Source organism: Eulemur rufifrons, chromosome 7, assembly GCF_041146395.1.
Source record: "Eulemur rufifrons isolate Redbay chromosome 7, OSU_ERuf_1, whole genome shotgun sequence".
NCBI classification, from domain to species: Eukaryota; Metazoa; Chordata; class Mammalia; order Primates; family Lemuridae; genus Eulemur; species Eulemur rufifrons.
The window spans coordinates 101789114-101803019 of record NC_090989.1 but is presented as its reverse complement, the minus strand read 5'-3'; positions in this window follow the sequence as shown (position 1 = coordinate 101803019).

Below are 13906 nucleotides of genomic sequence, written 5' to 3'. Positions count from 1 at the left end.
AAACTGCAGTGAGAGAAAAGACATTCAGCTTTGTCTTAGGTTGGGCTACCCAGAGACCTACCATGAGAAACATGTCTGAGTGCTGCGAGTTTATTTGGGAGGTGACCCAGGGAACATTGGTAGGAGAGTCAGAAAGTGAGACAGAGAAGCGAAGAAAAAAAGCCCATAGAGGATGCATTGTCAAGCAGTTACCACAGTGGGCAGTCAGGGCTCAGTCCCACTGGGACCCTCCAACTCCCACCCGTTATTGACTGAGGGCTGTTCTGGGGAGAGGGGAGCCAAGACCTTGCATGACGGGGCCCCAAGGGCTGAGAGGAGCCCTCAGGCGGTTAGCATGTCCTGACCACCAAGTGAGTAATAGCGGAGGTACGGGAGGGCTTGAATCTGCTCCCGGTTGGAGAGACTTTACCATTTGGTGGCTCTGATGATGCTGCCTTGAGGACATTTGACATGTTGTCTGTATGATGTGGACTCACTGCGCTCTGGGAGAGGACAGCAAGGCTTGGACAGGGGTCTGCTGACCACAAGGAGGACAAGTAACCACAGTCAGATCTGGACAGGCCTTGCACTTTGAAGGGGCCAGAGGCTGGAGCGATTTGAGAGGGGCAGAACCCCCTATGCTGAGGGGTGACAGAGAAAATACAGGGTGCCCGATTAAGTCTGAATTTCAGATGAACTATAAGCACTGGTCTCCAGTGCAGCAGAGTGTTTGGCACAGAGCAGAGGGTGCCAGGCTTACAGCAGCAGGGGCACCTCAGTCACGTAAGGAGGATCTGGGGATGTGTGAAGGTAAGACAGTGAGGCTTCAAAGGGAGAAAGATGGCATTTCACAATAGAAAGAGTAATTACCAGAGTTGCACAGTCTATAAATAACCTCTGGAGCTCATGGTGTTGCTTATGCTTCTTTTAGAAATTTTAGAATTCTTTCTCAACTAGCACTTCTCAAATACCTACCATGCACAAGCTTCTTCCCAATGATTATGTCACTTCATCTTCATGACCATTCTCATTTACACTTGAGGAACACGGAGCCTCCCAGAAGACAGCTATGTCCAAGGGGACCCATGAACAACTGAACTCCAGTTTCGGGCCCCAGGTCCTAGGATCTTCCTTGCTGTAGCACAGCTGCTGGTAACAAGGGGTGTCTGATCCACGCCCCACGTCCAATGCTGTCGGTGATGGTTTATGTCAAGTATGAGGCAGAGGTTTGGCTCAGTCAGTATGAATTTTGGTCCCATGTGCAAAACTGGATTACAGACAGTTTTCAGAGCACTAATGGATTGCCGTCTAGGCCATTCCACAAATAGTGGAATGTAGCTGAACTCTGTTCCTCATATTAATAAACAACAGGCATTCCTTTGAAAATATTGCCTCTGTGGGAAAACACACCCTGTATTTGAACTGGGAATGCAGGACCAACTCACTCCTTACATGGTCCCTGTAAAAATAAAGTGTTCTCATCCCACAAAACTAATTCATCCATGAATTCTTACAGGGAAGGCCTGAGGCCATGGGGCTGCTCCTGGTAAAGGAGGGGTGGGCTGGAGGAAGGGATGCTTCCCCCTTGGGGTGGAGGTCCCCGTGGGAGTGGATGGCAGATGGTGGCATAGGCAGGAGAGTCGGAGACTCTGGACATGGCACCTGTGTCATGAGAAGAGCCGGGGAAACCACAGACTGACAAGGAGGAAGTCATCACTGTGAGCCTTGGTGTTCTGACTTGGAAAATTCAGAGGCTTTCTCTGTGGCTTCCCATTGAGAGAGAAAAAGGAGAGAGGGCTAAGACAGATGAGGGGCTCTCTAGCAGCTGTTGTTCTGGCTAAGAGTAGAGGGTCAGACATGTCTAGAAAAGAAAGAGGGGGCCAGTGGCCCCAGGGCAGCCTGACCCTGTGAAAAGGAAGTGGGAATGTTGGTGAGGAGAAGCGGTGGCCATTTCTGTGCTTCATTCCCTACTAGTGTTATTCATCTAGGAATTCTCAAGGACTGCCTGTACTTAAGATTGAATATTGGGGGTTGTTCCTGAATCCTGGATAAACTGATGAGCTCAAGGACCCCGATGTCAAAAAAATTTTGCAGCCATTCTTATAACCTGAAGCCAAATTCTGAGACTAATCAAGCAGTCACTGATGCAGTGCCTAATGGAGACGGCAGCTCTGCGTCAGGTACTGATGAATTCAGAGAGTCACTTTATACCAGAGGAGCATGAGTCATGCACTCAGCCTTCCAAGAAGGTTTGCGAAGCGGGAGCCCGGGGAGGGTGGATATAATTATCTAATGCAATGGCAGCCTCGATAAAGGATGACAAGGGAATGGGCAATAAAAAAAGATATCAGAGCACCTGACTAAGACCCCAAATGTAAGAACAACAGTGATGATTCTCAGGAGGGTAGGGACGAAGCTTCCTTCTAGGGGATTTGAAGCAAATAGTACCTATTCCTCTCTCACTCTCCTCCCTGAAGGCCCCCATGAACTTACCACAAAAGAAGATTTGCTCAACTTGAAATCCAAAATCAGGTTCATAGTCACAGAGTTAAGGGGCCAAAGATGTTGGCTTTGACAAGTCAGGAAAAATATTCATCCCAGAGGAGGAAATAGTACCAGATGTCTTTCTTTCTTGAGAATAATCCAGGTAAGGCTGGTGACAGCTTCTTGTTTCATAAAGGCATCCTTGAGGGAAAAAGGAAAATGAAAGGAAGCTTTCCTAAATCTTCTCAGCACCCTCTCAGATCTGATACTCAGAAAACAGGTTTATTTGAAGAAGCACATCAGCATCCCCAGAGCAGTGTGCACGACAGGAGCCCACAGCTCTGCTCAGGGCCCAGGTGGCTCTTGGACAGGCGCACAGGGCTCCTCCTCCGCCTGCTGCCGGGTAAGGGCTCGCTCCTTCCACCCTGGTGCTGCAGGAGCAGCAACGCACCCGGAGGGTCCACGAACCAGCCCTCAGGGCAGCAGTCTCCGTTCCTCCACTGAGGCCTGCTGAGGGCGTGAGTATGGGCCACACTTCCCATACAGCCCGGGCCGGGAAGCTGAGGGCTGTTGCAAAGTCAGGTGGGAAGAGCTGCAGGACACTCTCCCTGGCAGCGTCGGCGGGACAGCAGATCCTGCGGGGTCAGGCGGGGCGGCAGATCCTGCGGGGTCAGGCGGGGCGGCAGATCCTGCGGGGTCAGGCGGGGCGGCAGATCCTGCGGGGTCAGGCGGGGCGGCAGATCCTGCGGGGTCAGGCGAGACAGCAGATGCTCGGCAGATGCTGCGCAGGCAGTGGGAAGTCTGTGGCTATTTTGAGGAAGGGTGAATCTGGATCACTGTTGATGAGAGGCAGGGACGACTTCTTAGCTAGTGAGTGGGCCTAGCTGGCTGCCCAGCGCTGTCGCAGTTTGCATCCTCTGCTCAGTGCAGGGCAGGCAGTGTGTAAATGTACCCGTAGGAACATGCCACGTTCTGAGAAAGGGTCCCTCAGGGCCAGTGTCCACTCCAACGTTCCCTGCAGATTCTAAGCGTGAGGCCTGGTTCCCACCACTTCAGAGGGGCCAGTTACAGTTTTGGGGCCACAGGAGACTCTGTCCTCAGCACCCATAAAAAGCTCCACAGAATCATCCAAGTCTAATAAGACAGAGATATTAAAAATGGTTTTTATATTTGATAAAGGTATTGATGATGATAATTGTCCTTGAAAACAAACTTCCAAAGAGTCATAGGGTTTGTTCCTAGGGTTTGGGGCTCGATCAAGCAGAGAGAAAAGGCATGTGACCAACAGCTGCCCTCCGAGAGCTGGCCTCTGCCACCCCACTGTCACAAAGCCTGCGCCGTCCAGGGCCGGTGTGTGAGGGTGGCTCCTGGTGCACTGGGAGCCTGTTCTCGCCATGTTTTTGTTTCCCACAGTCTCAGATCTGTTCTCCTGACTTATCTATGAGGGAAAAGGTTTGGGAATTAAAGTAAAATCAACTGTACGACTATGGCTGGCACTAGCCTTTTCTAAGAGTGGAGAAGAATTTTAGACGGTAAGGGGGCCCCACCGTTGAGCAGATGAAGAGACGAGAGCCAGGGAGGTGGAGGGGCTCGCCCAGGGGCACCACAGGGATCCCAGCACGTTCTGCCCAGCTCCATCCAGGGGCCTCCACACTGCTATGCCCCAAGGTGTTGCCGTTCTCTTATGTGATGGCATTGAACAAGAACCAGGATGGGGGTGGGGAGGTGGAGGACTCAGGGTAATCAGTAACTGTCATATTTTAGGCCTAGAATTCCTTCATTCTGTGTTAAAAGGAGGAACTGAAACTCCTTCTCCAAGGGAAAATTAACCAATATATAGATGTGAATATGGACATTGTCTTAGTCCATTTTGTGAAGCTGTAACAGAATACCACAGACTGAGTAATTTGTAGAGAACAGAAATTTATTTCTCACAGGTGTGGCGGTTGAGGAGTGCAAGATCAAGACACCAGCAGGTTTGGTTGTCTGGTGAGGGCCGCATCCTCGGAAGTGGAGGCTCGCTGTGTCCTCACGCGGCAGAGGGCAGAGACAAGTGAGCGGGCAAGCCTAGCCCAGCACTGCGGGAAGCTGCTTTCATAGGGGCCTTACTCTCCTCACCAGAAAGGAGCCCTCAGGCCTAGTCATCTCTTTAAGGACCCAACTCTTAATACTATTACATTGGCAACACTTGAATTTTGGAGGGAGCACGTCGAAATTACAGCAATAAGTCATATCCACTCTGTGTCTCCCCTCGTGGGTCTTGAGAGCAGGGGTAGGGTCCTAAGTTTCTTCCTTTGCCCCACCCTGCCTCGTGCCCAACACAGGGTACCTACCTGGTACACTGAGCATCATTTCAGAGGGCACGAGAATGCAGCTGCTCATTGTGTTTTCCTGCAATTGGCTGTTCTTCTCACTCGGTACTTAGTTTTGCTTTCTAGAGGTCAAGTCTAAGGTGAACAGAAGACACCTGTCCTGGCAGAAGGGAGCATCCTGTAGGTTCCTAAGGGAGAAAGGGAGGAAAGGGAGGGAACCGTTTCTTCTCTTGTGGGATGGGGACAGTCCTCCATGTGACCATCGGTGACCTGGGACAGCACATCATGCAGTGGCTCCAGTTCTTCAAGCCTAGGCAAGACTGGCCACGATTCTGATGGGAGTTATGGGCAGGAGTGAGTTAGGAGAGAGAAAAGAAATGGTTTGGAACTGGTAACTCTGGGGCATCACGGCATGAATGCTGGAGCCTCAGGGCTGACCAAAGGACCATCAGGCAGAATCAGGACTGATTAACTTTCCCAGTCATGTCCCAAAGAGGGGGAAGGCCAATCTCTTTGTGCCCCACTGCTTTTGTTTGTGGTGGAGGAGACGGGGAGCCACAGTTCCCAGTGTGGAGCCCAGGCCTCCTGTCCCCCCCTGGCAGAGGAATCAGCATTCCCAGGATCACAGAGACCTAGATTCAAATGTGGTGTTGCCACTTATAAAGTAAGTGACCTCTGGCGAGGAACTTACAGGTTCTGGGCCCTGGTTTCCGCCTCTGCTAACACAGGGTAACAGGCCTGCATTTCAGGGCTGGTGTGAGGACTGGATGAGATGGTGTACATGGACCACAGGCACAGGGCCCAGCCTGGGGTTCAGTGAAAGGGGAAGATGGAGCTCCGTCTCGGGCCTCAGAGGGTCCCGTGAACACACACTGGACTCTGCTCTGCTCACACGTGGTGCTTCCTTGCTGTGAAGGCCTCAAGCTTCCCTAGCTATAAAGGCCCTGCTTTCCCCAGCAAGCTTCCCCTCCGCACTAGGAGAAGCCTGTCTGCACGGGGGCTGGAAGCCACATTGTATTCCTACTGGACAGTCCATTGCCTGGCTTTAAGGAGCAGGATATTGCTCTGTTCCTGATACCCCATAATAAGAAATAATATATTTTGATAGTTCTTTGATTTGGTGGGTCTTTAGTATGCATGAGCTAGAATTTTGGAGAATATGACTGTAATTTGAGGCTTGTGGTTAAGTACAAGTCAGAGGCTGGATGTAATTCACCAGCACTCTGTGTCCTCGGGCCTTCCACGTGTCCTCCTTCATTCTTGATGAAGATTTTCTTAGGATGTTCTATTTTTTTCCTTATTTCTATGCCCCTCTTCTGAATTCAGGCAAAGAATAATTCCACTTTTAAAATTGCTGTAATAAGCTCTAGTTTCTTCTAGATTGGTTGCTTTGAGCTCACCTAAACCCAAAGCGCCACTCTACAGGTGAGGGAAATGGAGGTTGGCAGTGATTGAGTAACATGCCCAGGTAATTACAGAGGAGAGGGCAGGTTCAGGTGTTCCCAGAGCAGAGTCTCTCCTCTGCTTGTGTTGCCACTGTCCTGCACCCATGTCCATCTTTGTGACATTCCCTGTATTTATGTACTTCCTCTATTATTACTTATTCAATACTTTTGCTTCAAATTCACTCGTGTTTTTACTTCAGTGAATTTATCTTACAGGGAAATTTTATATCATTGCAGAAAAGGCAGTATCACTTGCACTTAATAGAAAGTTATAACTAAAGACAATGTAAACATAATTATATGAAGTTATAACTACATATCATTGTCTGGCAAAGAAAAGGAGCTTAAAGTCGGTTCTCTTTGATTATAAAGGACAATTGGCAAGTTTCAGAGGTGTTAAAGACCTCATGGGACTAAACTAAAACTGACTCTGGACCTGATTCCAATGCTATCTAACGTCATCTTTATGTCATTTAGAAGTATTTTTCTCCATTTCAATCAGTAGTATATTCTCACACTTTGAGACCACTGCAGTCCACACTGCTACCACACCAGGTCCCTGCATGTCCTTAAAGGTCATCAGACTCCTCCTCTCTCCCTGTCCAGCAAGCCCCACCCGGGCTATTAGCTAAAAATCTTCATGGACACTTTGTTTAGTGACCAAATGCCCAATAAATGCCCAACTCTCCTTCATTTTCTCGGTGGAGTACATGTTGAATTTAAGTATACATTATGGTAAATTTTCTGACTGATTATTTCATTTACCCTCCCAAACAATGTCAAGATAATAACATTTTAGATAATAAGTCAGGGAAGTTTATCTCAGCAGTGGAAAATGCTGTGATTTAAATTGCCGATATACAGATACTTTTAGTTCTTGGAAGCCACTGCCAACTCTGTCTGCCGGAAGTTAAATTCTCAATAGCTTGCTATGATTGATGCAGGCATTAGTCATTAAAAAAAAAAAAAGTCTTGAACTAAGTAATTTGCATCCAAAGGATGACATCAGTAACACCATGAACTTGTTATTTTAGAAACTGACCACTAGATGGCGCACTTGCAATTCAAAAATTTAAAAAAACCTCAGCCTCTGCGGTACAAGCATTTTACTAAAGTATCTATTGTGCTTACAAACCTGCGAGAAGCCACTGCTTGCCCTGAAGATGGTATTCTTTTCTTTTCTTCCAGACTTTCATATACCTCTTCCTCTTTCCTCAGGACAGGTCACTTATCCCCAGAGGCTGTGTTTTTGTGTGAGTTCACCTTTTTAAACTTCTAGAGTATTATTATTCTATTCCTAACCCTGTGACTGAAAAATGTGTACCTTAAGATGTGGTTTCTTTCTCTTCCCTGCCTTGACACTACTCACTCCTGAGCACTGAGGCTCCGCATCTTCAAGCCCCATTCCTGGATGCTAATCCAACGCAGCCTGCAAAAGTATCTTGATTTGCTGGACATTCATTCTTCTCCATGAATTACACACCATCTTTATTCTCTTCTATGATGACAGCAATACATCTTTAAAGTTTTTTTTTTAAAGAAATTCCATATCAATGGAGTGGTTGTTCTTGAACCAACTCTTTAAATATGGCCACAATGAGATATATGAGCCCAGTTCTCAGAGTGAGGACAGGAAGTAAGAATTACAGCTCCATGCAATAGAATCTAAAACAATAGAATGAATACATTGAGAACATTGCAGCAAATCAATGAGTTTATTTGCAAGTTCTAAGCCAGGGCTATCTCTTTCCCCGCCCCCCGGCTAATGGTGTGTGTGCATGTGTGTGTGTGTGTGCATGTGTGTGTGTGTGTGTGTGTGTGTGTATCAATGTGGCATAACAGGGGAGGTCAGAGTAGAACTGAAACATTTACTTATTTTCTTCCTACAAAAATAGATATGTCAACAAAATCAAACACAAAAGAGCCTCTTTGTGGCTGAGGTTTCCTGGCTGCAACCCCAGAACCTAAGAACCCAAAGCTGTATTCTCAGGTGGCCTCCCCTAATTTACTAAATAACCTTGGGCAAGTCACTTAACCTTCCCAAACCTCAGCTTCTCCATCTATAACGGAGGGTGCAGAGACCTGTCTCTTCCTGGCTTCTCCGGGAAGTTGTGAGGATTAATGATGAGAGAAAGGCAGTTAAGGGTCTGGAGTTTCTTTAAGAAAGGTGCTGCTTACCTTTGGATGAAAGTCACAAAAACAAATAGAATAAATATGCACCAGCAATCCAGGCCAAAGTTGCCAGGGCTCCGTGTCCTGTGGGTTTCCACATTTTCTATTCCTCAAAGAGCGTTGGCAGGGACAAAACAAAACAAAATTCATAATGAAGCCTTTGTTTCACAAAATTCTCACTAGATTTTTATCTGATTAGTCTGTGTCCACAGATGAAATGATTTTAAACATCCTGAAAGAACTGAAAGGAAAGATGGCTCTGCCCAAAGACGCCGGCTAGTCCTGCCTAGCCCTTCATCACACAGAGAAGAGCGAACTCCTCTGACAATTAGCCTTCTATTTTGGTGACAGTAATTATCACCATTAGGGACTTTGTGTTCCTCTTATGATGAAATATATATTCATGCTGCAGAGGCCCCAATCTGAGGACTCTTTGGGCAGAACCCAAAATGCAAGGAAAGGATCGATTTTAACCTGTTTAAAAACATTTGATCTAATTTGATATTTCTAGTTTTCAACGGCTTACAGCAAATAGATGAAAATAAATGTCTTGTCACATGTTGTGCTGTGGACTATGCCTTTTGGTTTTCAAAGACTCCTGAAAGCAGGAGGAGAATCCTCTATTAGCTGTGTCTGATGCCTCAGGATTTTCCAGCTGTCATTGTTCAAAGGTCTATTTTTTTGGAGCCTTATAGAATGACCAAGTGGATTATTTGCTCTAAAATGCTGTAAGTGATCTGTTTCCTCAGAGTCCTTTGGCTGTAATAATGAAAAGGTATGAGGCAGAGAGAGAAGTAGCAGGTCCTCTGGAGTATTTGTGGGGTGTATATGCATTTTGGTTTTTTATTTTCAGGTCAGAGGAGGAACAACAATGAATAATTATGGATTGTGCTGCTGCTGGCTTTCTTTTCTGAAGTCTAATTATTGCAGTCGCCCACTGCCTTGATTAAGGCTTTCCTCCCTAAATAATTAATTTGCCTTTATGTGAGTGTATTTGCCTCTTATAAATCTTAACACATAACACTGAGGACTCAGGCTCAGCAAACACACTTTCAATCACGTAAATAATTGCCTTGGAATAATTAACAATTAACCTTGGTAAAAAAGAGGGCTAAACATTGGTATACTATATTAATTCAAAACCAATACTGGCTCTTTGGTATTAGAAAATACTAGAAACACATACACATTTATAAACCTGCATGGTCGATAAGTTTAGTTAACTGGAATATGTTAACTGGTACAAAGGAATAGTTTCAATGCAAATATTTAATCAATTTGCTTCACTCTATTTCACAAGCATTTATGCCAACCAGACATCTATTTTTTTTAAAAAAATGAAGGCCCTGGAATCAAGAAGAACGGGGACTGAGAGTATAAATGACTTATCAGGGTTCCTCACTCCATCTGTAGCAAAAGCTCAACATACATGGTCTAAGACAGTGGGTGAGTAGCATCCTCTTCACACGCCAAGAATTTGGGTGTAAAATACACGTAAGTGCAATCCCATCCGCTGGGCTGCTGGATTCATGATGGGCAGGGTTTTCTGTAAAGAAATGTGCTAACAGAAATGCTTGATTTTCTGTACCTTGTCTTTCTCCACCGCCATTCTCATTGGGTGATAAATTCTTAAAACGCTGTGCCCACCCGTGCCACTTTACAGTGAGGGGATGGAGGCCTGGACAGTGTTCTCCCAGCATTGTCCCCATTCCCAGCCCTGCTATGTATGCGGATATCACCTCCTTCCCTTTCAGTTCAGCCAAGGGAGCTTGGAATGGAGCAGGCCAGGGCAAGAGGGTGCTCTCACACAGGGGTTGGGGAGGGCCCAAGCCCTTACCCCCAAGCCCTCAAACTCCAGGCCCTCCATGTTATGCTCATAAAGCCGACAGCTTCACACCATCTCCCTCTGGTCAGGAGTTTGACCTCAACATCAGCTGCCACTGTTCTTAATCCTCACTGATTTTCTGATGTCTTAGGGTTCAGCTTTGTCATGACCTTGTTCCCAGCTCAAGTTTGAGTTACAGTTACCAGCAGGCCGTATCCCCTGGGAGTGCTCCAGGCCACATCTTCAAGGAAGTGCAGCTCCCAGTCAAAGCTGGTGAATCAGATCAAGACCTGCCCCTCTCACCAGTTAGAAACATCCGGTGTTAGACTCTTCTCCTTAGGTCCCTGTCCCCAAATCTGCATCAGTGTTTGTGATTTCTACTCTAGGATAAACTCTTCCTGGACTTACAAAGCCAGGTGGTGCCTCTACCTGCCTCACATTTTTTTTTTTTTTTTTTTTTTTTTTTTGTGGTGGTGGATTTGGTCTTGTCTTTTCTGCGTTTGTTTTGGTATTGCTGGTGTTGTCTGTATTAACTGAAATTCCAGAGGAATGTATATCAGGCAGACTCACAAAGCCCACATGGTCTATTTCTCTGCAGAAGAGCTTTCTTTCTGCCACCACATTCAATCCTTAAAGATTGGGATGGGGGCATTGGGTAAACAGTGACATGAGCGAAACCTGCATTGGGCACGTTTCCCTGGGCTCCAAGATTCTCCCACAGGCCAGCTTTCGGGAGACGATTGCGTTAGGATTCTTGGGAGACTCACCACTGTCTTAAATTGCTTTTAGCTGATCTATATCAAGAGCAGGACAAGGAGAGAGGCAGAATATATTTCCTCTGGATGAGCTGTACCCTTAAGTGGTATTCCCAGCAAAAGAAAGGTAGGAACAGGGGAGCCAGGAGTTGTCAGCATTGATAAGTAGCATTGATTGTGTATCTACCTGGTGCTGGACAGCTAAGGAACAGGGGTGAAGATCAGAAAGCAAAGGGACAGGGCATTTTGGAAACGTCATAAATGGTTGTGTTAAAAGAAGGTAGCCCATGAGCCTGGAAACAAGGTACTGAAAAGGGGAGGGGGCAGGTAGACTCTCTCAGGCCGATAGTTTTCAAGTCATTCCTTAAATAACTGAATTGACCAAGCAAGGAAAGAGTAGAAGAGTATGGAATAAGAGTGAATTCGCTGGTGGTTTGACTACTGTAGATAGAGCGTTTTTTTAGTTATTTCCTTGACTTTTTTTTTTTTTTTTTTGGCCGGATTGCATGATTGAAATTTCCTTTTTTGATCTTTAAATTGTCCTAGGGGAAACACTTATAAGGCCGACAAGATGTTTGCAAACTTTTGTATATTTCATTAAAAAATAAATATTACAGAGGAAGTTGTGGACCAGATCTGTTGTTGTAGTGTAATTAGCTAAGCAAATCCACCCTTCCCTCTGCCACGATTACAGTGAGGTCATTCACCTTAGTTTGTCTATCAATAAAGTACGGATGCTACATTTCACCAACTAGCTGAGCTGGTATTTAAAAGGATTTTAAGAATCTCTAGAACTCAATGTTCTATTATAATAAGATTTATAGCTCTGCACATTTTGTGCAGTGATAGAAAGTTACTGCTTTATATCATCATTATTTTGAAATCTTCAGGTCTTTGCAATAATTCAAGACTTTGACAATGAAAGATTTAGCCACAGAATCTGGCATATTGTTTTGCTCTTACTCTGGGTAAGGTTTTGAATTAATGAAATTGAAAATTTAAGAAACAGTGCCCGTGTTTTCCTAATATCAAGTGAGATTATTAAATTCTTGCACTTCTGTTATATTTCTTAACCCTTTATAAACATTTAAAAATGTACTTTTTCTATGGTTTCTCCTAAATAGGTTTTTTTTTGTGACTATTATTAAAGCACCACTGGTCTCATTGACCAACTGCCGTTCAATATTTACCAATAAACAGGCAGACAGGAAAGATCAGATTTGTTCACATGGCAGAGATGGTCGCTGTGAGAAATACTTGTAGCATATTGTTTTTAAAAGACAGTTTCACTTCCACTAGAAGAAATAGCTGAGTCTCAGCTATTTATTTAAATTTTGCCATAGTTTTCTCATTTCATTCCTAAATGAAATATAAAAATGAAAGAATACTTAGAAAGTGAAAAATAGGAAATCCACAGATTTCCAACCAAATAATAGTTTTATGCCTATGATTTGGAAACACAATCTGATGGTTATGCTGATTACTGAACAGGCCAGGAAAGGAAGTAGCATTTATTGAATACCTACTATGAGCCAGGCACTGTGCTAAATGCTTCCTTAAACTGTCAGATGAAATACTAATTACAAGTTCATGATATGGTGTAGGGGGTGGAATTGTGTCCCCCAAAAGGCTATGTTCAAGTCCTAACCACCCAGTGCTATAAATATGACCTCATTTGGAAATAGGATTTTTGTAGATTTAATCAAGTTAAGATTAGGCCATACTGAATTAGGATGAGCCCTAAATTCAATGACTGGTGTCCTTATAAGAGAAAAAAAAAGAGGGAGATTGGATACAGAAACACACAGGGCAGAAGGGCATGTGATGACAGAGGCAGAGATTGGAGTGACGCAGACACAAGCCAAGGGATGCCAAAGATCACCTGCAGCCACCAAAGCTAGGAGAGAGGCATGGAACAGATGCTCCCTTAGAGCCTTCAGAAGGAACCAACCCTGCTGACATCTTGATTTTGGACTTCTAGCTTCCTGAACTGTAGAGAATAAATTTCTGGTGTTTAAGTCCCCCAGTTTGTGGTATTATTGTTACAGCAGCCTAGAAAACTAATACACACAGGTGCTATGACATGACCTTGATTTCATACATGAGAAACTTGCCCAATCTCATCTAGTTAGTGATGGGTGCTAGATTCAAACCCAGACCTGATGCCAGGGTCTATATGTTTGCCCGATTACTATGCACATGACTTTGCGACTTAATATCTTTTCTCTTTAGTCTATGCTCTATGGGAATAAATGTTATGGCCTCATGTCTGTAGGATAGGGAGACCATGTTCTAACATACTGACCTGATTTTATTACTTGAAATATTGAAAACTTCACAGACTGTAACCAATTGCTGGCATATCATAAATTGTCCCTTATGACAGCAAAGTGATGTGAAATTATGCATGAATTGGTTAAATATTTGAAACACACCAACTAGACTAATTGAATTTTCCATCGTTGATGAGAGCTATAAAGATGTTTGTTACTGTCATTAATCCTTATGGCTACTGAGCTTCTAGGACAAATATCAGATTCAGGGGAAATTACTCTTACTTTTAGATGTCATTTATTTTTCTTTTCAGTTTATACTGCCTCCTCAAAAGATTTTTTTTTATTTCCTAAAACCCATACAAAAATGTAATATTCAATTAAGGCTTCTGTAACCCAGAGATGATATTGGTTTATTTGGAAGCAGCTATCCATAAAATAATAAACTGAATGTGATCATTTTGGTGTTAACTTTTCTGAATTTGAATAAACTCAGAACATTTGATCTTAACAAAGAAGGACTAATTTTCTAGTTCCAGGAGTTGTTGCTAGATGCGATTACTTTCCCTCCAAATGAGTGGACCTCAGTATAGGGAACCCAGATCCATGGGTCATGAGTGAAACACAAGCAGACTTCGGTGCCAGTGGAGAAGGAAGAGGA